This window comes from Somniosus microcephalus, chromosome 2 (assembly GCF_052327205.1).
Source record: "Somniosus microcephalus isolate GS21.2 chromosome 2, FLI_Smic_1.0, whole genome shotgun sequence".
Lineage (NCBI taxonomy): Eukaryota > Metazoa > Chordata > Chondrichthyes > Squaliformes > Somniosidae > Somniosus > Somniosus microcephalus.
The window spans coordinates 383,189,522-383,213,383 of record NC_140988.1 but is presented as its reverse complement, the minus strand read 5'-3'; the positions used below and the strand labels follow the sequence as shown (position 1 = coordinate 383,213,383).

The 23,862-nt window shown below is 51.5% G+C and overlaps 1 long non-coding RNA gene and 1 pseudogene across 1 annotated transcript; one reads left to right on the top strand and one right to left on the bottom strand.

The window, feature by feature from the left end:
• The first annotated feature begins 5,077 nt into the window (after positions 1-5,077).
• LOC147123804 (uncharacterized) lies at positions 5,078-7,035 on the top strand. The gene is made up of 2 exons (XR_015075083.1): positions 5,078-5,750; positions 6,516-7,035. It is a non-coding gene; the product is annotated as an uncharacterized LOC147123804 (long non-coding RNA).
• A 1,954-nt stretch (positions 7,036-8,989) lies between these two features.
• Positions 8,990-11,594, bottom strand: LOC147123803 (uncharacterized; annotated as a pseudogene).
• Between the last annotated feature and the right edge of the window lie 12,268 nt (positions 11,595-23,862).

Sequence of the window (23,862 nt, the reverse complement as noted above, 5' to 3'; positions counted from 1 at the left end):
CAACTTTCGTCGTTTCTTCTTCTTCAGGTAGTGGCAGGCGCGACAGCCCATCAGCATTGCCATGCTGCTTCGTACCTTTGAATTCTATTTGATATTGATGTGCCCCTAGGAAAAGGGACCATCTCTGGAGACGCTGTGCTGTCATCACTGAAACACCCTTCTTAGGGTTAAAAATGGATACCAACGGCTGATGGTCTGTCAGAAGTGTGAATTTTTGGCCCTGCAGGTAATGATTAAACTTCTTCACTCCCCATACAAGGCTGAGAGCCTCCCTATCGATCTGCGCATAGTTGCGCTCAGCGGAGGTCAATGATCTGGATGCAAACGCGACTGGCCTTTCCGTGCCATTTGGCAACTTGTGTGAGAGTACTGCCCCAATACCATATGGAGAAGCATCACAAGCCAACCGAATAGGCAGTGTTGGGTTGAAGTGAGCCAACACTTCCTCTGAGGTGATCAATTCTTTGCTTTTGCGAAATGCCTTCTTACAGTTTTCGCTCCATTCCCATGGTACCCCCTTCTGTAAAAGAGCATTTAGCGGGTGCAGTACCGTGGATAGATTTGGTAGAAATTTATGGTAATAGTTAATCAATCCTAGAAACGACCTCAACTGAGAGACATTATCCGGAGCGGGAGCCTTTACAACTGCCTCTATCTTGTCAGGAGACTTATGAAGCCCCTCCCGGTCAATGACATGACCACAGTACGAGATCCGCTTCTGGAAGAACTCACATTTCTGCCGATTAACTCTAAGTCCATACTCTTTCAGTCTGTTGAGCACCAGTTCCAAGTTTGCGAGGTGTTCTTCATCACCATCACCTGTAATCAGAATATCATCCAGGTAACATTGTGTGCCTGGAATTCCCTGTAATACCTGCTCCATGGCCCTCTGCCAAATTGCTGGAGCTGATGCCACTCCAAAAACCAGCCTATTGTACCGGTACAAACCTCGATGCGTGTTGATCGTGAGGTATTGGCGTGACTCTTCTTCAACCTCCATCTGCAAGTACGCCTGCGCCAGGTGTACCTTGGTGAAGTGTTTCCCGCCAGACAACGAAGCAAAAATATCCTCAATCCGCGGAAGCGGATACTGCACCGTGTGAAGCACCGGATTAACGGTGATTTTGAAATCTCCACAGATGCGAACCTTCCCTGGTTCTCCTGGCTTGTTGCTCGAAGGACGTTTCATAACGGGAACAATGGGCGTAGCCCACTCACTCCAATCTACCTTAGACAGTACACCTGAACGTTCTAGCGCTTCAAGTTCCGCTTCTACAGTAGGTCGTATTAAAAATTTTGGGTGTGCATGTTCATCAATCTTGATGTTTGCCGTAATTCCTCTCAGTGTTCCCAGTCCCTGCTGGAACACCTCTTTAGCATCATCCAATATTTTGGACAATCGTTTAGGTTTGACATCTGTTTCCCCGGAATCTACCGTTAGTGCCTTCAAGGAGTGCCAGTCCATATTCATTTTCCTAATCCACTCCCATCCCAGTAGTGGTGGACCTCCTTCAGGTAGCACATATAAGTCCATTACTTGGCTTTCTTCGCCCTTGTGGACCACTTTTACCTCTATCTTTCCGATGGGGTACACTCTTTGCCCCGTGTATGTTTTCAATATAATCTCCGTATCCCATAAGGGAATATGTTGGAATAACCTTTTGTAATCTTTCTTATTCATGACCGTCAATGCCGATCCAGTGTCCAATTCCATCTTTACTTGGACTCCTGCTATCTGAAGGGTGACCCAAATTGTCTGGAGATCTGCATCCTTACCAACGTTGTGTACTCTTAAGCTACCCAGTTCATTACTGCTAGCATCTGAATCTGACTTCTGTTCGGTCGAACTGTTCTTTGTCACCTTGTGTACCTTTATGTATTTTCCTTGCGGTGACTTTTTGTTGCTGGTCTTCTTTCCTGACCAGCATACTTTAGCTATGTGGCCAAGCCTGCCACACGTTCTGCATTCTTGGTTTTTTAACCAACACTGGTTCTGATCGTGCGTTGTCTTCCACAACGATAACATTTTACAGTACTCAAACCCAATTTATTTGTACTGAGTTCCGGTGACCGTAGCTGCATTACTGCCGTGCCTCTCGCTGCGGCTTCGTGTGCTGCTGCCATAGTGACCGCTTTCTCAAGCGTCAGCTCATTCTCCTCGAGCAGTCGCTTTTGTGTATCTTCTTTTAATAAACCACACACAAATTTATCTCGTAGCGCCTCTGTCAGTCTCGTTCCAAACTGACAGTACTTTGCTAGCTTACGCAATTCCATTAAATATTCAGCATTGCTTTCATCCTTCAGCTGCCTTCTGCTGTAAAATTTAAATCGTTCCGCTAGCATCAGCGGCGTGGGGTTTAGATGATTTTTCAGGACAGTAACAATCTCCTCGAACGTCTTATCCGCCGGTTCATCTGGTGATAAAAGGTGTTTCAATTGCCCGTATGTCTTCGCACCCATTAAGTTTAATAATGTTAGTGCTTTCTCTTCATCTGGGATTTTATTTGCTTTACAATAATTTTGTATGCGTTCTACATACATGGCCCAATCTTCGATGTCGCTATCAAAGGTATTAATGTTCCCATGTTTAGGCATCGTTGCAATTTAATTTATTTTTATTTTTATCCAAGATGGCGGCTTCCCGCTCTTGTCTTCGTCCTCCGCCTACAAAATGGCGGTTTTCCCGCGCTTGGCGGTCTTCACCCGTCCCCCGACGCTGTCTCCGCTTCACCGCGGCTCTCGCGCCTTCAGTTGCCCCAGACGCTGCGCCTTTTTAGCCCGAATGCGGCCCGGCCCTTATCACCAGCCGCGATCGATCTCACCGCCCTTATTCCTCCGTCTTCCCTCCCCGTCTGTACAGCCAACGCGGCCGACTTTCTGGTCGCTTCGCTGCCCGGCTTACCCACCACCGAGGAAGAAAGAAGATAGCTGACAGCCGCTGATGGAGGCTTCGAGTTCAGGATGTCTTCTGCACTCTGGTTTCTCGATGTCTGCCGCGCGCCGTGTCTTCCAGCAGGGTGATGAGGGTGGAAGCCTCTCTTCAACGTCCGTTCTGTGGACGAAGCCGCCGTGGATATAAACTGCCGCAGGGTAAGAATCGGACTCGTCGCCACTGTTAAGTCTGTGTGTTCTAGTTGTAATTACTAACACAGACTACAAGATTAAAGTTCAACAGGTCTTTACTGGTTGGAGGTCAGGACTATACTAAAATACAATATTACGACACAGTGCTTATATACCGGTGTTCACCACCGGTATTACGTATACAGCAGCCAGAGAAAGTAGTACATCTCTTAAGGTGGAACAGGCTTAAGTTCTCTTAAGGTGGAACAGGTTACATACACCACACTCCCCACAGCCTCGGGGCCCAGGCCCCTCCCCACGGCCTCGGGCCCGTCCCCTCCCCACAGCCTCGGGGCCCGTCCCCTCCCCACGGACTCGGGGCCCGTCCCCTCCCCACGGACTCGGGCCCGTCCCCTCCCCACGGACTCGGGCCCGTCCCCTCCCCACGGACTCTGGCCCGTCCCCTCCCCACGGACTCGGGCCCGTCCCCTCCCCACAGCCTCGGGGCCCAGGCCCCTCCCCACAGCCTCGGGGCCCGTCCCCTCCCCACAGCCTCGGGGCCCAGGCCCCTCCCCACAGCCTCGGGGCCCGTCCCCTCCCCACAGCCTCGGGGCCCAGGCCCCTCCCCACAGCCTCGGGGCCCAGGCCCCTCCCCACAGCCTCGGGGCCCAGGCCCCTCCCCACAGCCTCGGGGCCCGTCCCCTCCCCACAGCCTCGGGGCCCAGGCCCCTCCCCACAGCCTCGGGCCCGTCCCCTCCCCACAGCCTCGGGGCCCGTCCCCTCCCCACAGCCTCGGGGCCCAGGCCCCTCCCCACAGCCTCGGGGCCCGTTGCTTCACCACAGTCTCAGGCTGAGATCCTGGACGGGCAGTAAATGGTGGCCTCACCAACATGCCGAGAAGATTTTTTTAAAGTCCAATTTCATTCATTGTGCGTAAAGCACCTCAAGACGTTTCTGTGAGTCGAGGCATGGTTTTCACATGCGGGCGAGACCAGAACCATGGAGTCTTTAAATAGGTGTAAGAAAGATCTACAGGGACCATACCAGAGCTGAGAGGTTGTAACTATCAGGAAAGGTTGAACAGGCTGGGGCTCATACTGAGGGGAGACCTGATAGAGGTCTTTAAGATAAAGGGTTCGATGGGGTAGGCAGAGAGAATGTTTCCACTTGCAGACAAGACCAGAACTAGAGGCCATCAATATAAGAGAGTCACTAATAAATCCAATAGGGAATTCAGGAGAAACTTCTTTACCCAGAGAGTGGTGAGAATGTGGAACTCGCTCCCACAGGGAGTGGTTGAGGAGAATAGTACAGATACATTTAAGGGGAAGCTGGATAAACACATGAGGGAGAAAGGAATAGAAGGATATGTTGATGGAGTGAGATGAAGAGGGGTGGGAGGAGGCTCGTGTGGAGCATAAACACCAGCAAGGATCTGTTGGGCCGGATGACCTGTTTCTGTGTTGTACGTTCTATGTAATGAGCATCAATTGAAGTCTCTCTATTTTATTAGGAGTGCGGCCTCCAGTCTCATACAAGCACGTTGCAGGATCTGAGATAGATGCCAGCCCCATTTATTTGAACGTCTCTCCCTTTTTCTGAACCCCCCCTTCTCTCTCTCTCCCCCCTTCTCTCTCTCTCCCCCCTTCTCGCTCTCTCCCCCCTTCTCGCTCTCTCCCCCCTTCTCCCTCTCTCCCCCCTTCTCCCTCTCTCCCCCCTTCTCGCGCGCTCTCCCCCCTTCTCGCTCGCTCTCCCCCTTCCTCGCTCGCTCACCCCCCCTTCTCGCTCGCTACCCCCCCCCCTTTGCAGTGGATCGGGTTGCCGGTATGTAACGTGTGTGTCTCTCTCTGTCAACAGCTGCAGGCTTGTACTATCTGGCAGAATTAATAGAAGAATACACGGTCATCACCAGTCGTATCATCAAGTATATGATATGGGTGAGTGTCTCGCACGTGACTGGGGGGGAGGGCTGGGGCTGTGAGCACTGGGGGGGGTGGGCGGGATCCTTGTTTACACTGGGATTGTGGGACACAGCAGACAGGATAACTGGGGTTCCCTCTCCTGATCACTGGGCAGGAATTCCCTCGTAGCTGGTTTTTAGGCGTCGCTGGCAAGGCTGGCATTTATTGCCCATCCCAAGTTGCCCTTGGGGTGGTGAGCCGCCTTCTTGAACTGCTGCAGTTCATGTGGTGAAGGTGCTCCCATAGTGCTGTTCGGTAGGGAATCCCAGGATTTTGATCCAGTGACGATGAAGATATGTTTTGCTCAGTGCCAGTTGGTGTTGGGGCAGTTTCTGGAGATCTTGGAAGTCCATCTGTGGTTGTTTGGCTCTGTCGGGAGGTTGGACGATTGAGTGAAGTCCAGGAGGAGGTATTGCTACCGGATTGCGTGGAACGAATGGACCGGTGGCTTTTTCCTGCTCCTGTTTGATTCTAGTTACCTTGGCATTGGAAAAGCTACAGCGAAGGGTTTATACATTGATACCTTGGATTGGAAACCTATCGTTGGTTATTCGGTCACTCGTTTGGTTACTCGGTTAATATTTTGGTTACTCAAATGCCTCGTTCTCCTGTGTTCTGTCCAGGTACTAGCTTACTTCACACTGTGCCTGTGGATAACCCCTTTCTCCTTCTTTGTGTCACTGTCCGCTGGAGAGAACGTCCTTCCGTCCACAATTCAGCACGAAGGTGAGTGTCGAGACGCCCGTCCTTAACACTGTCGGCGGGTTTTTGGTTTGGTGGATCAGTTAATGGGTTGAATGGTAGTTTGGTTGATCAGTTTATGGGCTGAATGGTTAATTTACTGGTTGAATGGTTAGTTTATGGTTTGGTCGATTGGTTCATGGGTTGACTGGTTGCTTGGTGGACTGGTCAATTGGTTCATGTGTTGAAGGGTTGGTTGGTGGATTGGTCGATTGGTTCATGGGTTGAATGGTTGGTTGGTGGATTGGTTCATGGGTTGAATGGTTGGTGGATTGATCGATTGGTTCATGGGTTGAATGGTTGGTTGTTGGATTGGTTCATGGGTTGAATGGTTGGTGGATTGATCGATTGGTTCATGGGTTGAATGGTTGGTGGATTGATCGATTGGTTCATGGGTTGAATGGTTGGTGGATTGATCGATTGATTCATGGGTTGAATGGTTGGTTGTTGGATTGGTTCGTGGGTTGAATGGTTGGTGGATTGATCGATTGGTTCATGGGTTGAATAGTTGGTGGATTGATCGATTGGTTCATGGGTTGAATGGTTGGTTCATTGGTGGATTGGTCGATTGGTTCATGGGTTGAATGGCTGGTGGATTGATAGATTGGTTCATGGGTTGAATGGTTGGTGGATTGATCGATTGGTTCATGGGTTGAATGGTTGGTTTGTGGATTGGTTTGTGAGTTGAATAGTTAGTTTATAGTTTGGTGGGTTAATTGGTTGGCTTATAGTTTCCTTGATTTTCCACAGATGATGTCGTGTCGAACTACTTCACAAAGGGTAAGAGGAGTAAGCGATCGGGTATCCTAGTGATCTTCACCTTCATCAAAGAGGCAATCCTGCCCAGTCGACAGAAGATGTACTGACAGCCACCGAGTGTATACGTTCACGAGCAGTAGCAGAACTGATGGAGAGGATGGAGGAGGGGAGGGAGCAGAGAGATCATGAAACTGAATAACACGGAGGATGATGAGCTCCTGCCTTGGACTTTAATTTGGAATTAATGTTTGATTTTTTTTTCTTTAAATGGTCCCTCCTCCCTGAAGGAATTTCTGTTGGAAGGTGATTTTAAACGCATTATTTTTGCACAGATTTTGAAATTTAGAAGGACTTCAAACACACAACAAAAAACAAATCTTGTTCCATTTGGAGGGGTCTCCATCGGAGCTCCCCACGCGATGTATTAAATGTAAACGTTGCCATTTTATAATGGAGTGGATGATTGCTGTACATGGTCATTGATGCTTCCAGTAAACCTTGCTCAGTTTAATGCAAATTTCACTTCAATTCCACTTAAAATGTGGTGTCTCTCCACCTCCGCTCCTTCCAAAAAAACCTCTGCACTTACTTTCTGTTGAATTTTTGCTTTCCAATCGGCAGAACTTCCATTGTGTTGTGCTGAGGCTAACACTAGAAGGGAGTAATATTAACATCAGTAGAGGTACAGTCAGTAACACAGGGCACTGGGGGGAGGGGTTACTGAGTGACAGTGTGAGGGAGCTGGATTAACATCAGTAGAGATACAGTCAGTAACACAGGGCACTGGGGGGAGGGGTTAACTGAGTGACAGTGTGAGGGAGCTGGATTAACATCAGTAGAGATAGTCAGTAACACAGGGCACTGGGGGAGAGGTTACTGAGTGACAGTGTGAGGGAGCTGGATTAACATCAGTAGAGGTACAGTCAGTACCACAGGGCACTGGGGGGAGGGGTTACTGAGTGACAGTGTGAGGGAGCTGGATTAACATCAGTAGAGATACAGTCAGTAACACAGGGCACTGGGGGAGGGGTTACTGAGTGACAGTGTGAGGGAGCTGGATTAACATCAGTAGAGATACAGTCAGTAACACAGGGCACTGGGGGGGGGTTACTGAGTGACAGTGTGAGGGAGCTAGATTAACATCAGTAGAGATAGTCAGTAACATGGCACTGGGGGAGGGGTTACTGAGTGACAGTGTGAGGGAGCTGGATTAACATCAGTAGAGATACAGTCAGTGATACACGGCGCTGGGGGAGAGGGGTTACTGAGTGACAGTGTGAGGGAGCTGGATTAACATCAGTAGAGATACAGTCAGTAACACAGGGTGCTGGGGGGAGGGGTTACTGATGTGAGGGAGCTGGATTAACATCAGTAGAGATACAGCCAGTAACAGGGTGCCGGGGGGGTAGTTACTGAAACTGACTGTATCTCGACTGTTAAACTCTCAGTTAGATTGAGGCTCACACAAACACCATTACTCAAGTCCTGGATTAAATGCTTGTTCTGATGAGGCAGGCTCAGTTTCGCTAGCTGGTTTCGAGGGCTGTCATCTCCCTCGATAACTCTCTCCCAACAGTGTCCGACTCTCCCTTGTGTTTCCCGGGCCGGCTGAAAGGTGGGGTGAGAGGGGTGGGGGCTATTCTTCATTCGAGAGATCAGACCGCGTGTTGGCAGACTGTTGCACTCTGGGAAGCATCACCAGGTGGCATTCTGAGTATCACACGAGGGTTTACTGGGCAGTGATCAGGAACAAGAACCCTGGCTGATCTTGTCTCCTTTCTACTTAGATCAGCTAACTAGGCAACAATATTTTTTGGTCCAAAAGAATGCAGGATGGAAAGACACCCTCTTTAAGGACGTGTTCTGTGTGGTGTGTATTTTAATTCACCTCCCATTTCTTTGAAGGACAGAATAAACAGGAGCCGCACAGGTTTTATTTGTAAGATGAGAATAATCTGCTGCTTTGCACAGTCGGTCCGTTAAGACAGCGTATAACCTTTAACCTGTCGGCTCGGTTCAAATACAGGCCGGACTCCATGACAGGGATCTGGCTGATACTGGAGTCACCACTGCAACGTGGACTCAAATCTCGTCGCGTTTGATGGGGATCAGTTCTCTCTGGCTGGAGATTGGTGAGGCTCTATTTTATTGCAGAGGCGTCGGTTCAAAGCCAGCCTGGACTCCGGCTGAAGAATAATGGGCCTTATCGGGCTAGAGTCCAGGATACGGGAGAGTGTACATGGGCTGTGGGAGGAGATTAAATGGGTGGGTAGAGTCCATGATAGGGGAGAGTGTACATGGGCTGTGGGAGGAGATTAAATGGGTGGGTAGAGTCCAGGATAGGGGAGAGTGTACATGGGCTGTGGGAGGAGATTAAATGGGTGGATAGAGTCCATGATAGGGGAGAGTGTACATGGGCTGTGGGAGGAGATTAAATGGGTGGATAGAGTCCATGATGGGGGAGAGTGTACATGGGCTGTGGGGGGAGATTAAATGGGTGGGTAGAGTCCACGATAGGGGATAGTGTACATGGGCTGTGGGAGGAGATTAAATGGGTGGGTAGAGTCCATGATAGGGCAGAGTGTACATGGGCTGTGGGAGGAGATTAAATGGGTGGGTAGAGTCCATGATAGGGGAGAGTGTACATGGGCTGTGGGAGGAGATTAAATGGGTGGGTAGAGTCCATGATAGGGGAGAGTGTACATGGGCTGTGGGAGGAGATTAAATGGGTGGGTAGAGTCCATGATAGGGGAGAGTGTCCATGGGCTGTGGGTGGGTAGAGTCCATGATAGGATAGAGTGTATACCGACAATGCGATAATCTGCTATAGTGATGCTGGTTGATGGGTAAATATTGCCCAGGACACCGTTGGGAACTCCCCTGCTCCTCTTCGAATAGTGCCATGGGATCTTATTCATCCACCTGAGAGGGCAGCGGGGCCTCAGTTTAACGTCTCATCCAAAAGACGGTACCTCCGACAGTGCAGCATTCCCTCAGTGCTGCATTGGGAGTGTCAGCCTGGAGTACGGGGCTTAGGTCTCTGGAGTAGGGTTTGAACCCACAAACTAATGATTCAGTCACGAGAATGCTACTTACTGAGCCATGGTTGAGACTTTGACTCCTTGTTCTACCTTCAAATAAATACTGATTGTCCAAAGACCCAGGCGTCCTTTTGGTACTTGCAGTGGGGATAGTAGACTCCACTTTGCATATGGAGCGTGAGCTGGAAGCGGGGAGGCAGGGTGTGCTCGGCTCCACCCACTCGCGCAGGTGCATGTCTATCTCGGACTTTGCCTTGACCAGGTTCCGTTTCTTGGGAAGGTCGATGACGTGCACCGGCTTGAATTCCTCGGGTATCCTTATCCTATGGTAACTGGAACCCGGGAACAACTCCCTCTTGATGACATCAAAAGGCAGGGTTGGCAGGGGCTCCGATCTCATCCCAACCTTGGCCCTCAGCTCAGGGTGGCCCGCGCTGTCCAGCGCCAGCTCGTGAAAGGGCCCAAAGTCGTGCTGTTGGACCAGGATTTCCGGGCTGATATCCGGATTGGCCTCCACCTGTCTGGAGATATCCGTCACCGGGGGCATAGCCGGATTGGTACTGACATTCCAGATTGGCTTGATCACGCAGACGGGGGCCTTGCCCTCGCGAGGTGCGTTGCAGGTCACGGTTTGCGAGCCTGGGATCTCGGGGACACCCCCCCCTCTCCTTCCCACTTCGCACCCACAGCAGCCCAGCCTTTACCCATCCCGGACCCCCCTCCGATCGGCAGGGACCCTTGGGCTTTGTGAGCTGCTTGACTTTGAGCGTCTTTTTGCCGCTGCTGGTCTCACCAGTCTTCACCGACTCCCTCAGCTGTTCGAGCACCTGTTCCGCGGCGGTCCTGCGCGGCTTGTAGAAGCTGGAAGATGTCCTCACTATATTGGGCAGGTTCTTCTTCTCTAGCCACAGTGTGTAGGACTCATTGGTGAAGTAATCCTGCTCTTCCTACATCAAAACAAATAAAATCATCAGAACCCTTTAATACATTTAAACCTTAGTAAAAAGCTTGTTTTCATATCTTCGCACTCTTCACTTGGAGAACAGTGTGAAGTGGCAAATGTTTCGCAGGCTGATCGATGTGAATGATCCTTCCATGGTCATCTCCATCATCGTTAAAAAAGGGAGCATATGGAATGGGAGCCAACCTATTTTAGTTACAAGGAAAGACTGGATAGGCTGGGGTTGTTTTCTTTGGAACAGAGGAGGCCGAGGGGAGACCTTATTGAGGTGTATAAAATTATGAGGGGCCCAGATAGAGTGGATAGGAAGGACCTATTTCCCTTAGCAGAGAGGTCAATAACCAGGGGGGCATAGATTTAAAGTAATTGGTAGAAGAATTAGAGGGGAGGTGAGGAGAACTTTTTTCACCCAGAGGGTGGTGGGGGTCTGGAACTCACTGCCTGAAAGGGTGGTAGAGGCAGAAACCCTCACCTCATTTAAAACGTTCTTAGATATGCACTTGAAGTGCCGTAACCTGCAGGGCTACGGACCAAGAGCTGGTACCTCCCTGGTATTCAAAACTGAAAACCGGTTAGCGAGTGCCACTGGCTTGGGGGATTCCTGCGCTACCTGAGTCTTCCTCCTACCCTGTCTGGTGATCACCCACTCCCTCACCTCCTGCACCTTCTGTGGCAGTAGGGTGACCCATTTCCAGGAAACTCTCGAACTCCCTGATGCACTGCAGTGACTCCAGTCGCTCCTCAAGCTCCGAATCTCACAGCGTGAGCTCGAGCAACTGGCAGAGCTTCGTGCACACCGTGATCCTGCTCTTGGATCACTGTCCAAAGCCCCGGGTTAGGGAGAGGATAGCTCAGCCAGGGTCGCTGCTCTGATTACTATCCAGTGCCCCCATCGGAAAGGTGCATGTGTGTGATAGCATAGGCTTGGGCTTCGCTATGAAAATTCCAATGGTTCAATAACCTGTGATCCTCAGTGTTTAGACTCTCGCATTAAGAATGGCCGCATGAGTGAAGGATCGGAGAGGGCCCAGTCATCGTGGAACAATACCGAATCCCCACCAGAGCCATCACATTCAGGAGAGGGGAAGTGAAGGCTACAGACACCGCCCCACGCTGGGTACAGGCACCGCCCCGCGCTGGGTACAGGCACCGCCTCACGCTGGGTACAGCCACTGCCTCGCTGTGTGTGCAGGCACCACCCTGCGCTGGGTACAGGCACCGCCTCGCGCTGCGTACACGCACCGCCCTGCGCTGGGTACAGGCACCGCCTCGCGCTGGGTACAGGCACCGCCCCGCGCTGGGTACAGGCACCGCCCCGCGCTGGGTACAGGCACCGCCCCGCGCTGGGTACAGGCACCGCCCCGCGCTGGGTACAGGCACCGCCTCGCGCTGGGTACAGGCACCGCCTCACGCTGGGTACAGGCACCGCCCAGTGCTGGGTACAGGCACCGCCCCGCGCTGGGTACAGGCACCGCCCTGCGCTGGGTACAGGCACCGCCCTGCGCTGGGTACAGGCACCGCCTTGTGCTGGGTACAGGCACCGCCTCGCGCTGGGTACAGGCACCGCCTAGTGCTGGGTACAGGCACCGCCCCGCGCTGGGTACAGGCACTGCCTCGCGCTGGGTACAGGCACCGCCCTGCGCTGGGTACAGGCACCGCTCTGCGCTGGGTACAGGCACCGCCTCGTGCTGGGTACAGGCACCGCCCCACGCTGGGTACAAGCACCGCCCCGCGCTGGGTACAGGCACCGCCCTGTGCTGGGTACAGGCACCGCCCTGTGCTGGGTACAGGCATTGGCCCACATTGGGTACAGGCACCGCCCAGCGCTGGGTACAGGCACCGCCTCGCGCTGGGTACAGGCACCGCCCTGTGCTGGGTACAGGCATTGGCCCACATTGGGTACAGGCACCGCCCAGCGCTGGGTACAGGCATTGGCCCACATTGGGTACAGGCACCGCCCAGCGCTGGGTACAGGCACCGCCTCGCGCTGGGTACAGGCACCGCCCCACGCTGGGTACAGGCACCGCCCCGCGCTGGGTACAGGCACTGCCCCCTGCTGGGTACAGGCACCACCTTGCGCTGGGTACAGGCTGTGCCTCGCGTTGGGTACAGGCACCATAAGCACAGATTCACGAGGAACATTTTGTCCTAATTGATCAGATCTGGTTCGGTCCAATCAGGTCACATTCAAACATGGCCTCTTCATTCGAGCAGGCCAGGACATGTAAATTTTGATTGGGGCAGAGGGGTGGAAGAGGAAAGACCCACCCCAGGAACTTTGGGCCGTGGAGCGGCCCTTAGCATTATTACTAGCTGGAGTGTAACACGTGGGAGGTATCAGCGCTGTGTTACAATGCACTTGGCTTAATACAGACCACTCCCATTACATGAGGTTCCATGATTCCCCTCTGAATACTTACTTCCTTCACAGGCCCTTTATCAGCACTTTACAGCAAAGAGCTGGGCACCTGTTCTAGGGTAGGAGACCAACATAACTCGAGACAGCATGCCATTTTACAGATCTGTGAGGTTTCCCTTGGCTGTCAGGTGGTACTTCTTAGAGGTGGACGGAAGTACTGAGTGGGGTGCCCTAGGGCTCAGTGCTGGGATTATTACTGTCTCGAACTTGCGTCAATGGCTTGGATGCAGAAACTCAATGTAAACTGGTTGAATTTGATGATGATATCAAACTAGGAGGAGCTCGGGAGTTGAGGGGGCAGCTCCGAAATGATAGAATGAGGTGGACATAATTTGCAAGTGTGCAGAACAACGGAAGGTGGAATTTACAGTGTAAGGTACAGTAAACAGGAAGGAAAAGTAGATAAAACACATACTTCATGAATGGTATTAAAACAGATAAGGATGATGCTGAACGAGACCTAGGAGTCTCCGTCGAATGGACAGCCAACATGTCCAACCAATGCAGAGGAACAGTGAACAAAGCCCGTAATATGTTGAACAGCATCGTTAGAACAGTAGAATAAAAGTCAGGGGATAACGGTCACACTGTACAGGGTCTCTGGTCAGACCGCTCCTTGAGCACTGTGTCCAGTTCTAGTCAGTCCCACCTTGAGCACTGTGTCCAGTTCTGGTCAGACCCACCTTGAGCACTGTGTCCAGTTCTGTTCAGTCCCACCTTGAGCACTGGGTCCAGTTCTGGTCAGACCCACCTTGAGCACTGTGTCCAGTTCTGGTCAGTCCCACCTTGAGCACTGTGTCCAGTTCTGGTCAGTCCCACCTTGAGCACTGTGTCCAGTTCCGGTCAGACCCACCTTGAGCACTGTGTCCAGTTCCGGTCAGTCCCACCTTGAGCACTGTGTCCAGTTCCGGTCAGACCCACCTTGAGCACTGTGTCCAGTTCCGGTCAGACCCACCTTGAGCACTGTGTCCAGTTCCGGTCAGTCCCACCTTGAGCACTGAGTCCAGTTCTGGTCAGACCCACCTTGAGCACTGAGTCCAGTTCTGGTCAGTCCCACCTTGAGCACTGTGTCCAGTTCTGGTCAGACCCACCTTGATCACTGTGTCCAGTTCTGGTCAGACCCACCTTGAGCACTGTGTCCAGTTCTGGTCAGTCCCACCTTGGGCACTGTGTCCAGTTCAGGTCAGACAGCTCCTTGAGCACTGTGTCCAGCTCTGGTCAGTCCCACCTTGAGCACTGTGTCCAGTTCTGGTCAGACCCACCTTGAGCACTGTGTCCAGTTCTGGTCAGTCCCACCTTGAGCACTGTGTCCAGTTCTGGTCAGACCCACCTTGAGCACTGTGTCCAGTTCTGGTCAGACCCACCTGGAGCACTGTGTCCAGTTCTGGTCAGTCCCACCTTGGGCACTGTGTCCAGTTCAGGTCAGACAGCTCCTTGAGCACTGTGTCCAGCTCTGGTCAGTCCCACCTTGAGCACCGTGTCCCGTTCTGGTCAGACCCACCTTGAGCACTGTGTCCAGTTCTGGTCAGTCCCACATTGAGCACTGTGTCCAGTTCTGGTCAGTCCCACCTTGAGCACTGTGTCCAGTTCTGGTCAGTCCCACCTTGAGCACTGGGTCCAGTTCTGGTCAGTCCCACCTTGAGCACTGTGTCCAGTTCTGGTCAGACCCACCTTGAGCACTGTGTCCAGTTCTGGTCAGACCCACCTTGAGCACTGTGTCCAGTTCTGGTCAGACCCACCTTGAGCACTGTGTCCAGTTCTGGTCAGACCCACCTTGAGCACTGTGTCCAGTTCTGGTCAGACCCACCTTGAGCACTGTGTCCAGTTCCGGTCAGACCCACCTTGAGCACTGTGTCCAGTTCCGGTCAGTCCCACCTTGAGCACTGTGTCCAGTTCTGGTCAGTCCCACCTTGAGCACTGTGTCCAGTTCTGGTCAGTCCCACCTTGAGCACTGTGTCCAGTTCTGGTCAGACCCACCTTGAGCACTGTGTCCAGTTCTGGTCAGTCCCACCTTGAGCACTGTGTCCAGTTCAGGTCAGACCCACCTTGAGCACTGTGTCCAGTTCTGGTCAGACCCACCTTGAGCACTGAGTCCAGTTCTGGTCAGTCCCACCTTGAGCATTGTGTCCAGTTCAGGTCAGACCCACCTTGAGCACTGTGTCCAGTTCTGGTCAGTCCCACCTTGAGCATTGTGTCCAGTTCTGGTCAGACCCACCTTGAGCACTGAGTCCAGTTCTGGTCAGACCCACCTTGAGCACTGTGTCCAGTTCTGGTCAGTCCCACCTTGAGCATTGTGTCCAGTTCTGGTCAGTCCCACCTTGAGCACTGTGTCCAGTTCTGGTCAGACCCATCTTGAGCACTGTGTCCAGTTCTGGTCAGTCCCACCTTGAGCACTGTGTCCAGTTCTGGTCAGACCCACCTTGAGCACTGTGTCCAGTTCTGGTCAGACCCACCTTGAGCACTGTGTCCAGTTCTGGTCAGACCCACCTTGAGCACTGTGTCCAGTTCTGGTCAGACCCACCTTGAGCACTGTGTCCAGTTCTGGTCAGTCCCACCTTGAGCACTGTGTCCAGTTCTGGTCAGACCCACCTTGAGCACTGTGTCCAGTTCTGGTCAGTCCCACCTTGAGCACTGTGCCCAGTTCTGGTCAGTCCCACCTTGAGCACTGTGTCCAGTTCTGGTCAGTCCCACCTTGAGCACTGTGTCCAGTTCTGGTCAGTACCACCTTGAGCACTGTGTTCAGTTCTGGTCAGACCCACCTTGAGCACTGTGTCCAGTTCGGGTCAGACCCACCTTGAGAACTGTGTCCAGTTCTGGTCAGACCCACCTTGAGCACTGTGTCCAGTTCTGGTCAGTCCCACCTTGAGCACTGTGTCCAGTTCTGGTCAGTCCCACCTTGAGCACTGTGTCCAGTTCCGGTCAGACAGCTCCTTGAGCACTGTGTCCAGTTCAGGTCAGACCCACCTTGAGCACTGTGTCCAGTTCTGGTCAGACCCACCTTGAGCACTGTGTCCAGTTCTGGTCAGACCCACCTTGAGCACGGTGTCCAGTTCTGGTCAGACCCACCTTGAGCACTGTGTCCAGTTCTGGTCAGTCCCACCTTGAGCACTGTGTCCAGTTCCGGTCTGTCCCACCTTGAGCACTGTGTCCAGTTCCGGTCAGTCCCACCTTGAGCACTGTGTCCAGTTCTGGTCAGACCCACCTTGAGCACTGTGTCCAGTTCTGGTCAGTCCCACCTTGAGCACTGTGTCCAGTTCTGGTCAGTCCCACCTTGAGCACTGTGTCCAGTTCAGGTCAGACCCACCTTGAGCACTGTGTCCAGTTCTGGTCAGACCCACCTTGAGCACTGTGTCCAGTTCCGGTCAGACCCACCTTGAGCACTGTGTCCAGTTCCGGTCAGACCCACCTTGAGCACTGTGTCCAGTTCCGGTCAGTCCCACCTTGAGCACTGTGTCCAGTTCTGGTCAGTCCCACCTTGAGCACTGTGTCCAGTTCTGGTCAGTCCCACCTTGAGCACTGTGTCCAGTTCTGGTCAGACCCACCTTGAGCACTGTGTCCAGTTCTGGTTAGTCCCACCTTGAGCACTGTGTCCAGTTCAGGTCAGACCCACCTTGAGCACTGTGTCCAGTTCTGGTCAGACCCACCTTGAGCACTGAGTCCAGTTCTGGTCAGTCCCACCTTGAGCATTGTGTCCAGTTCAGGTCAGACCCACCTTGAGCACTGTGTCCAGTTCTGGTCAGTCCCACCTTGAGCATTGTGTCCAGTTCTGGTCAGACCCACCTTGAGCACTGAGTCCAGTTCTGGTCAGACCCACCTTGAGCACTGTGTCCAGTTCTGGTCAGTCCCACCTTGAGCATTGTGTCCAGTTCTGGTCAGTCCCACCTTGAGCACTGTGTCCAGTTCTGGTCAGACCCACCTTGAGCACTGTGTCCAGTTCTGGTCAGTCCCACCTTGAGCACTGTGTCCAGTTCTGGTCAGACCCACCTTGAGAACTGTGTCCAGTTCTGGTCAGACCCACCTTGAGCACTGTGTCCAGTTCTGGTCAGACCCACCTTGAGCACTGTGTCCAGTTCTGGTCAGACCCACCTTGAGCACTGTGTCCAGTTCTGGTCAGTCCCACCTTGAGCACTGTGTCCAGTTCTGGTCAGACCCACCTTGAGCACTGTGTCCAGTTCTGGTCAGTCCCACCTTGAGCACTGTGCCCAGTTCTGGTCAGTCCCACCTTGAGCACAGTGTCCAGTTCTGGTCAGTCCCACCTTGAGCACTGTGTCCAGTTCTGGTCAGTCCCACCTTGAGCACTGTGTTCAGTTCTGGTCAGACCCACCTTGAGCACTGTGTCCAGTTCGGGTCAGACCCACCTTGAGAACTGTGTCCAGTTCTGGTCAGTCCCACCTTGAGCACTGTGTCCAGTTCTGGTCAGTCCCACCTTGAGCACTGTGTCCAGTTCCGGTCAGACAGCTCCTTGAGCACTGTGTCCAGTTCTGGTCAGACCCACCTTGAGCACTGTGTCCAGTTCTGGTCAGACCCACCTTGAGCACTGTGTCCAGTTCTGGTCAGACCCACCTTGAGCACGGTGTCCAGTTCTGGTCAGACCCACCTTGAGCACTGTGTCCAGTTCTGGTCAGTCCCACCTTGAGCACTGTGTCCAGTTCCGGTCTGTCCCACCTTGAGCACTGTGTCCAGTTCCGGTCAGTCCCACCTTGAGCACTGTGTCCAGTTCTGGTCAGACCCACCTTGAGCACTGTGTCCAGTTCTGGTCAGTCCCACCTTGAGCACTGTGTCCAGTTCTGGTCAGTCCCACCTTGAGCACTGTGTCCAGTTCAGGTCAGACCCACCTTGAGCACTGTGTCCAGTTCTGGTCAGACCCACCTTGAGCACTGAGTCCAGTTCTGGTCAGTCCCACCTTGAGCATTGTGTCCAGTTCAGGTCAGACCCACCTTGAGCACTGTGTCCAGTTCTGGTCAGTCCCACCTTGAGCATTGTGTCCAGTTCTGGTCAGACCCACCTTGAGCACTGAGTCCAGTTCTGGTCAGACCCACCTTGAGCACTGTGTCCAGTTCTGGTCAGTCCCACCTTGAGCATTGTGTCCAGTTCTGGTCAGTCCAACCTTGAGCACTGTGTCCAGTTCTGGTCAGACCCACCTTGAGCACTGTGTCCAGTTCTGGTCAGTCCCACCTTGAGCACTGTGTCCAGTTCTGGTCAGACCCACCTTGAGCACTGTGTCCAGTTCTGGTCAGACCCACCTTGAGCACTGTGTCCAGTTCTGGTCAGACCCACCTTGAGCACTGTGTCCAGTTCTGGTCAGACCCACCTTGAGCACTGTGTCCAGTTCTGGTCAGTCCCACCTTGAGCACTGTGTCCAGTTCTGGTCAGACCCACCTTGAGCACTGTGTCCAGTTCTGGTCAGTCCCACCTTGAGCACTGTGTCCAGTTCTGGTCAGTCCCACCTTGAGCACTGTGTCCAGTTCTGGTCAGTCCCACCTTGAGCACTGTGTCCAGTTCTGGTCAGTCCCACCTTGAGCACTGTGTTCAGTTCTGGTCAGACCCACCTTGAGCACTGTGTCCAGTTCTGGTCAGACCCACCTTGAGAACTGTGTCCAGTTCTGGTCAGACCCACCTTGAGCACTGTGTCCAGTTCTGGTCAGTCCCACCTTGAGCACTGTGTCCAGTTCTGGTCAGTCCCACCTTGAGCACTGTGTCCAGTTCCGGTCAGACAGCTCCTTGAGCACTGTGTCCAGTTCTGGTCAGACCCACCTTGAGCACTGTGTCCAGTTCTGGTCAGACCCACCTTGAGCACTGTGTCCAGTTCTGGTCAGACCCACCTTGAGCACGGTGTCCAGTTCTGGTCAGACCCACCTTGAGCACTGTGTCCAGTTCTGGTCAGTCCCACCTTGAGCACTGTGTCCAGTTCCGGTCAGTCCCACCTTGAGCACTGTGTCCAGTTCCGGTCAGTCCCACCTTGAGCACTGTGTCCAGTTCTGGTCAGACCCACCTTGAGCACTGTGTCCAGTTCTGGTCAGTCCCACCTTGAGCACTGTGTCCAGTTCTGGTCAGTCCCACCTTGAGCACTGTGTCCAGTTCCGGTCAGTCCCACCTTGAGCACTGTGTCCAGTTCCGGTCGGTCCCACCTTGAGCACTGTGTCCAGTTCTGGTTACCGAGACACAAGGAAGATATTCAAGTGCTGCCGATGATGCTGAGAAGAGGCACGAATCGAATTCCCAGATTCAAGGGTCTGGGTTATCGGCAACGTCTGGAGAGACCTGGCCCTTTTTAAAATTTACCTCCTAACTCCCTATATTCAGCTTTTAGGACCTCATCCCGGTTTTTAGCTATATCGTTGGTACCTATATGCACAACGACAAATGTCTGTTCACCCTCCCCTTCCAAAATGCTCTGTAGCCGCTCCGAGACATCCTTGACCCTTGCACCAGGGAGGCAACATACCATCCTGGAGTCTCGTTTGCGGCCGCAGAAACGCCTATCTATTCCCCTTACAATAGAATCCCCTATCACTATAGCTCTCGCGCTCTTTTCCCTCCCGTCCTGTGCAGCAGAACCACCCACGGTGCCAGGAAGTTGGCTGATGCTGCCTTCCTCTGATAAGCATCTCCCTCACCAATATCCAAAGCGGTATATCTGTTTGAGACGGGGATGGTCACAGGGAACCCCTGCACTACCTGCCTGCTAGGGGGCATAATTTCAGAATAAGGGTGCACCCTTTTAAATCGGAAATGAGGAGGAATTTCTTCTCAGAGGGTCGTGAATCTTTGGAATTCTCTTCCACAGAGAGCTGTGGAGGTTGGGTCATTGAATATATTGAAGATGGAGATAGACAGATTTTTGAACGATAAGGGAGTCGAGCGTTATGGGGAGCGGGCAGGGAAGTGGAGCTGAGGCCAAGATCAGATCAGTTATGATCTTATTGAACAGCGGAGTAGGCCCGAGGGGCCGAATGGCCGACTCCTGCTCCTATTTCTTATGTTCCTATGTTCTGATGAGCCCACCTATCCACTGTATTCCCTTGGTGCGTTTCTAATAACCCTGAATCCCATTTGTTGATAAGAACCTGTCTAGTTCCTTCTAGAAACCCATTCAGGTTTCTTGTTCCATTATCCCGTGCTTTTAAAATCATCTAGCTGTTTGATTTAGGTGCCTGCGTGGCCCAGTGGTAGCACGTACTCTAAGCTGACACTTCAGTGCCATACTGAGGGAGTGCGGCACTGTCGGAGGTGCCGTCTTTCGGATGAGACGTTAAACCAAGGCTCCATCTGTCCTCTCAGGTGGACTTAAAAGATCCCATGGCCAGTATTTTGAAGAAGGGTAGGGGAGTTCCCCTGGGCCAACATTTATCCCTCAACCAACATCACTAAAAAGACAGATTATCTGGTCATTATTTCATCGCTATTTGTGGGAGCTTGCTGTGCGCAAATTGGCTGCTGCGTTTCCGACATTGCAGCAGCGATTACACTTTAAGGAAGTGCTTCATTGGCTGTAAAGTGCTTTGGGATGTCCCGATGTTGTGAAAGGTCTATCAATGCAAGTTCTTGATGCACTACTGAGAAATTGGAGGGCGTAAATCAAAATTGCCTTGTGCTATTGTTTACCTGGTATCAACATTGGAAAGTTGGTCTTTGCTAAATTCAGCAGCAACCTTTCAGCCAGTCCTTTATCCTTCAACATTGTCCTTGTAATGACCAGACCCTAAACTATTCACCCATTTTTGACGGCAGCACATGGATTGGATCTCAAGGTGCAATATCCTCACTGTTTAACAAAAAATCAATTTGTTTGTGTTTCTAGGCGACACGTGTGAGCATGTTTGTCTATCAAGCTCCAATAGCTCACGTTTGCAAATAGAAGACAATGGGGTAATAAAACCAAGTAATTTAATGGCGGGAGCCGGATAAGAAACAAAAAGGAGAATAAATCTCAGGATTATCATCCAGGGTCATTTCTCACCTTGAAGAACGAGCTGGCTTGACATCTGTTGTGAGGGCGGATTGAAGGTTATCGTCAGCAGCTGTCCAGTGAAGGGGCAGTGTTACTTGTGTCCATTGCTTCTTTCTTAGTATTACTATTTGGCATCTCATTCTACTCTCTAAAGTGCCTCGGGGCACTAACCATGTGAATAGTGTGTTATAAACCCAGTTTATCTGGGGAGAATCCTGGCGCTAAACCGGGGAGGCAGTTCCCAAAATAGTCATTCTCAATGTCAATTGAAAATGAAAGTTCTTTAAACTTCTGGGGAGCGAAGGGTTAACACTGTGCTGATTGGTTGTGAGTTCTAACACCTGTGATTGAAAGGCGATCCAGTTGTTTCTTGGCAAGCCGTGTGGTAATGAGAGTTTGGGAGTTAAGTACTTCCAAAATAAAGTCCATTATATCCCAAGTTAGTTACTGTGCCATTAATGTGCAGCCATTCTGTTTGTTAAAGTGTTATTTAGACCCACTTGTGCCTCAGTAGTCAGTGATTATTCAACAGGCTTCACATTCTGCACGTGTGTGTCTTGGTGCCACCCACAATTATCAACGCCTGCTATTATTTTATTTTGTCGTGGTATATAAATGGCGTGAGTCACACAACACGAGTCGCCATCTCTGATTGGACGTATTCCCGGCGCTTTCATCACGTGACCTGCTGGATCCAACCACCTTTTTCCCCCGTCTCCAATATTTTTATAAATGAATGAAAGTGGTCAAAGAAAATGGAAATAAAAAATCATTTTCTTTAATGCCCTGGCGACTTTTATCCCAGGTTTGCTCAAAGCTGCAATTGGGAATGATAGCATAGTGGTTATGTTACCAGACTAGCAATCCAGAGACAGACTTAGATTAAACAATCTGAGAGACATGAGTTTAAATCCCACCACATGGCAGCTGGGGAATTTAAATTCAGTCACGTCAATAAATCTGGAATAAAAAGCTACCATCAGTAATGATGAGCATGAAACTATAGGATTGCGCTAAAATCCCACCTTGTTCACTAATGTCCTTTAGGGAAGGAAATCTGCTGGCCTATATGTGACTCCAGACCCTGCTGGCCTATATGTGCTCCCTGTGGGAGCACCTTCACCTCACGGACTGCAGCGGTTCAAGAAGGCAGCTCACCACCACCTTCGCAAGGGCAATTAGGGATGGGCAATAAATGCTGGCCTTGCCAGCGAAGCCCACATACCATGAACGAATAAAAAAAAATCCAGGAGATTAAATTCCTGGAGACTCCGGGACATCCTGCAGAGTTGGAAACCCAACACACGACTCTGCCTCTCAGTACATGCCAAGTGGTGTCTTGTTTCCCCCACTCAATTCTTCACCCCCAGCCCCTCCCCACCAGTATTTGTTTTTGTACCAATTCACTACTTTGTTGGTTAATTGTGTTTGGAGGAGTTAATTGACGTGGCCTGTGACTTTGAAAGTGCCACTGGTACTTTAGTGACTGAATAAGCCCAATCCAGGTTTTACTGACTGGGGGATTTGGCAATTTAGTTACTGGAACTTTGGGGATCACATGACAGAATTCCACCAACTTATAATTCCATCCACTGCAACTTTCAGAAGGGAATTGGGTAAATGCTTGAAAAGGAAACATTTGCTGGGCTACGGGGAAAGAGGGGGAGAGTGGGGCTAATTGGATAGTGCATTCAAAGAGCTGGCACAGGCATGATGGGCTGAATGGCCTCCTTCTGTGCTGTATGATCTTGGCCAGTCCCTGAGAGGACATTACCAGTTACAGCGAGAGTTAGTGGTTAGTTTAGATTGTCATGTGTTGGGAGTTGGAGAGCAATTGGCCAGAGGTTTTTCCTGAATTGGCCATGTTTCTTTGTCTGTTTCCAGAGATAGCGTAACTGGTAGGTGGGACGGCAGCATGTGAGGTCATACTGTCTACTGGATGGGGTGAGCTTAATGGGCCTGATAGTCTTCATCTACTTTTGTATGTCTTTTTGTATGTTTGTATGTGCAGGCTGGGGAATCAATCTGGGTCCAGCCTAGTGTGTGGCTCAAAGAGTTCACCCAGTCAGTAACTGAGCCCAGGGACAATCAGAACTCATCTCTTCCCCTTTCTGTTCCCTTCAATGATCCGTGCACAAATCAGGAGACACACAGTAAGTTTGTTCATTTTCAATCCATGTTTATTTTCAGATGTTAAACTTCTCACATTTCAGTTATTGAAAGATGACTTGTACACGAAAAGACTCTCTGGTCCATCCAGCCTTGTCCATCGCAATATATAGACCCCCCACCATGTGATCTCCTGGGAGAGGCGAAAAACCAGACATAAAAACCCAGGCCAATTTGGGAAAAAAATCTGGGAAATTCCTCTCCGACCCCCTTAGGCGATCGAAACTAGTCCAGGAGATCATTATGGCCCAAATATTCTAAGACAATTACTTTCTCACTTCAACTTTGCAAACATCAATTGAACACAATCCCCGGGAGCCTGGTCTTCAACAATCTCCTGTCTAGTTCTGTAGCAGCAGTCACAAACACAATATTCAGCGATGACGAGAGACTGGTTGGCAGGTTGTCTAGTGTTTCCATTTCTGTCGTTCCAGGTTGAACTAAAACTGTCCCCAATCTTTTCTTTAAAGTGTTAACTGTGACACCATTTAATTTGCTGGGAACATCCGTTCCTAAACATTGACAGGCCGAATTGGGGGTGGAACGTGGATCTAATTACCGGGATGCACCGGCACAATTTGCCTGGGGAAAATCTCTTAAGGCGTGACCTTCCCTGTTAAGACATTTTGTTAAGACATCCTAACTTTGAAGGACAAACCTACTTGTTTTTCCCCTCCCTCCCCGACTCCCGTGCAGTGTTAACTTTTAGCACACCCCAGAACCCAGTTTGTTGACACCCAAAGACAACCCAGAACGAGGAAAAGACATACCAACACTCCCCACTAGACCCAAGAGAC